This window comes from Myotis brandtii, unplaced genomic scaffold (genome assembly GCF_000412655.1).
Source record: "Myotis brandtii unplaced genomic scaffold, ASM41265v1 scaffold647, whole genome shotgun sequence".
Taxonomy (NCBI): Eukaryota; Metazoa; Chordata; class Mammalia; order Chiroptera; family Vespertilionidae; genus Myotis; species Myotis brandtii.
In genome coordinates this window covers 978,635-982,978 of record NW_005370500.1, presented here as the reverse complement: position 1 = coordinate 982,978, position 4,344 = coordinate 978,635, and the positions used below count along the sequence as shown (strand labels likewise).

General features: G+C 46.5%; 1 protein-coding gene across 1 annotated transcript in view; it reads left to right on the top strand.

The window, feature by feature from the left end:
• The first annotated feature begins 1,084 nt into the window (after positions 1 to 1,084).
• Positions 1,085 to 4,344, top strand: part of CASS4 (Cas scaffolding protein family member 4) — a 39,929-nt gene continuing 36,669 nt past the window's right edge. The window contains exon 1 of the mRNA XM_005880683.2: positions 1,085 to 1,852. The gene's annotated coding sequence lies outside the window, so the exon portion shown is untranslated. The remainder of the gene's footprint in view (positions 1,853 to 4,344) is intronic.

The following is a 4,344-nucleotide window of genomic DNA, read 5'->3' as shown; positions in this document are numbered from 1 at the left end:
AGGGCTGTTTGGCTTCGCTCTACCGCTTGGAGCCTGAGTATGCAGATTAACCGCCATCTTTTAGCTTCTATAATTGAAACATTGTATCTTTTGGAGCTGTTGCTTCAGGAGCTCAGAGCCCTGCAGCTGCAGGCGGGAACCTTGGTTTCCTCTATCGCTGGGGCAACCAAGCATCCTGTTCTCAGCTGCCTGGCTGCCTGCCGCCATCTTGGCTGACAGTTAATTTGCATATACTCACTGATTAGCCAATGAAAAGGGTAGCGGTCGTACGCTAATTACCATGTTTCTCTTTTATTAGTGTAGATAATCCTATATAATAAAAGGGTAATATGCAAATTGACCAAACAGCGGAACAACCAGTTGCTATGACACACACTGACCACCAGGGGGCAGATGCTCAATGCAGGAGCTGCCCCCCGGTGGTCAGTGCACTCCCACAGGGGGAGCGCCACTCAACCAGAAGCCGGGCAAGCGCAGCAGCAGTGGCAGGAGCCTCTCCCACCTCTGAGGCAGCACTAAGGAGCAGCAAGCAGGCGGGCGGTAAGGAGCAAGGGCTCCTGGACTATGAGAATGATGTCTGACTCCTGGCTTAGGCAGTCAGACATCCCTCTGGCAGGAAGTGGGCCTAAGCCAGCAGGCGGACATCCCCCAAGCGGTCCTGGACTGCGAGAGGGCGCAGGCTGGGCTGAGGGACTCCCGCCCACCCCACCCCCCCTCAAGTGCATGAATTTTTGTGCACCGGGCCTCTAGTTATATAAAAGGCTAACATGCAAAGTGTCCCCTTGGGAATTCGATGGGGAGAACGGGAGTTCGATCGCTCACTCACTATGACATGCACTGACCACCGGGGGCAGTGCGGAACACAGTGGGAGACCAGCAGTGGGTGGTGGTGGGGGGGCGGGGAACCTGATCAGCCCTGATAGCTGGCCAGGCCTAGGGACCCTACCGATGCATGAATCTCGTGCACCAGGCCTCTAGTCATGACATAAACAGATGGGGAGAGGGAAGGCATGTACTTTGAGGGGGAGACTTATGTCCCTGAAAATATGGCAGACAGACGCTCTGAGAACTTTTTTGGAACAAACCTGGACAGAGTTTATTTTTAAGCTATAAATAGATAGCTGAGCTAGCAAGAAAATAAGGGATTCCTGGGGCAAAAACAACCAGAATGCATAAATCCAGGAGGTTAACAGGACAGCTACCTGTCAGTTACACCAAGGACATTTATTAATCCCTCCTAGCCTAATTTCTGAGCTCTGAGTTTTCACAGGGTGGGAACTTTGATCAAGACCCAGAAAGAAAGCCCAGAACCCAAAAGGTGCCCCCGTCAGCGAAAGGGAGAACTTGACAAAAACCCTGCCTGGGAGAAGGAGGGTCCCTCTGAGACTGCACGTGCCTAGGTTTGCAGGGAGGGGTGAGGAGTTGGCACAGGGCAGGGTCTTCTTGGAGAATCATGTCCACAAGCTGTTGGTCCAAAAAGGCTGGAACAATTCACACGACCTGTGTGACTGGGAGAAACACAAGCCAGGAATTTTAGGCAACCCTAGTTGACAGTGGCCTCAGGTACCCGACAGAAGCCAGCACAGATTCTCTGGAAGAACACATTGAACCCCAGGCCTCAAGCCTCCCAATAAAGCTCTAAGACTCACGAGGCCACAATCCACGAACAGTTGGAGAAACGGCACTGTGATTAGAATCAGTAGAAACTAGAAACCAGTCAGACTTGGGAAGACTGATTATCAGATGCACAAGAGAGGAGTATGTTTGAAGAACCACAACAAGGAATCAAAATGGGACTGAGGATCAAGAGACTTCAGAAGTGACCAAGCAGATTGGAACAACCCAAACAGCTGTTGGGAAACATTTCGATTCCTGTAGCTTTCGTACTTCATGCTTTCGCCCTGTTTCTGCAGCTTTTATCCTTTGCCTCTTGCTCCTTGGCCAGTGCCTGTCCTGCAGCCCCTTCCCCTGCGCCCTCGGGCGAAGCTGCCCTTTCCCCTCCCTCCGCCAACAGGACTGCTTGCCTCTGGCAACACTTTCTGTCCTGCTTTTCCTCGTTCTCCACTGACGTTCAGCCTTTCCCCCAGTCCCATGACCACTGCACACCCACAGCAATCCCTTTGCTTTTTGTTCCAAGTCTTGCTCTGATTCCTTTTCCCTCTCAACCTTGGGATCAAAATTCAGGCTAGTACAGTGAGTTACCACTAGTAATTATGGTAGCTATGGGATCTCAGCCATCCCGTTTCATCCCTACGCTAAGGGAGGTAGGGGAATTTGTTGGCAGCTTATGCAATTCTACTTTGACCAAAAGAACCATTTTTTATTTACCTTCACAAGGTTCAAATCTGCCAGCTAATAAGATGGTTTCAAAGCAATGCAGTCTGGCGTTTCCTACCATGTCTTTAATGCTGGTGTCCGCGATATTTTAATAAGCAGTATTGAGCCCAGCTGGTGTGGCTCAGTGGTTGACCTATGAACCAGGAGGTCATGGTTTGATTCCGGTCAGAGCACATTCCCAAGTTGTAGGCTCGATCCCCAATAGGAGGCATGCAGGAGGCAGCTAATCAATGATTCTCATCATTGATGTTTCTATCTCTCCTCCCTCTCTGACATCAATAAAAATTTTAAAAAGTAATAAGCAGGTATCGAGTGCTCAGTGTCCCACAGCCACTGCTCCAGGGGCTTGAGAGTTGCAGGTCCACATGAGAGCAGTGGGAAGCATTTAAAAGCAAGTTCTGTAAATAAAAGCAATCTTCCTGCACATTTACTGAGCTATGGAAGTGATCAGACTCACTAGGTTCAGAAAAGAAAAATTAATCCCAAATCCTGTTCTCGGTGGCAAATTTGTCAAGAGGGGAAATAATTACCTCATTGGAGTCTCACCTACTTGATTCTCTTGAACTCGAGCTGTTTCAGCCTTGGGTTAGCAGGATATTGCGAGAGCCGGCCAACTTCCTAGAATGACCAGCTCTCGCAATATTTGAACACACACAGACTCACTTGCCTTAAGAAGTAAATACGAGTGGGTTACAGCAAAATGTGTAAGGCCTTTCATTCTGAAAAATGCCAGGGACCAAATATCCGGTTGAGACGTCAAGCCCCTCTCGTTCACAAACTACTGCATAGTTTCTGTGCAGGGGTTAGTTTAATTTCAGGGCCAAATCCTATTATTTTGTGTCTTGGTTTTGCTTTTTGGTCAAGGTGGTTTTTCCTAAGAAAAGGCATGCAAATTGGAGCATTCTGATCTGTATGGTAAACTTGGGTCAGCTCTTCAGTTTGGGGAAGAGCTAGTATCAGGAATATGCTAAGGTGATGGGGACCATGAGAACTTGCATGGGTTGAAGTGGGCCTTTTTCTTTCCCGGGAGCCTTGGGTTCAGATTTTATCTCTGTCACTTTACCGTGTGGTTTTGAGCACGTTTGTCTATCCTTTTATACTTTTTCCAAATATATACAAAAGTTCTATAATACAATAGAAGCAGTGGTTGCCAGGGGTTCGGGGAGAGGAGAATGAGGAGTGACTGCTAAGGGGTATGGGGTTTCTTTTGGGGGTGATGTTCTGAAATTGGATAGTGGTGATGGTTGCACAACTCTGTGAATATACTAAAAAAAAAAATACTGAATTGTACTCTCTTAAAGGGTGAATTTGTGGTATGTGAATTATATCTTAATAAAGAAGTTATTTTAATTGAATGTCAACAGTATAGAACAATGAATCCCCATATACCCATCACTCAGACTCCCCAATTTTCAGCTCATTGCCAATCTTGTTTTACCTATACCTCTATTCACTTCTCCTTTCTTGAATTATTTTGAAGCCAATTTCAGAAATACTTTCTCTGTAAGTATTTCAGTATCTATCTCAGAGATAAGCCTTTTTTAAGCACAATTTCTAGCATCATTACACCTTAAAATAGTAACATCAGTTACCTAATATCACATATCTAGTACCAGTGTTCAAATTTCCTTATCAATGATTTGTTTTGAATTAGAATCCAAATAAGGCCCATATATTGCGAGTTGATGTGTCTTTTAAGTCTCTTAATCTTCAGATTCCACCTCTGTCTTTTTTCCTCCTTTGCAGTTTATTTATTGAAGAAACCAGTTTGTTTTTTTGGCCAAATCTCTATCTCTCGCTCTCTCCCCAAGTGTGAGGGATGTGTGACTTTTGTTTTAGAAAATAGTGAGTTGTAGATAAGGGACATTTGGACTGAGCCCTTCCATTCTGGAATTTTCCCCCATATATGCAGGGAAGCATCAAGTGTAGGATTCATGGATTCCCACCAGAAACCTGAACCTCCACTGGCTGGAGGGCTCAGCTGCATCTTCCCCCTCAACGCTGCCT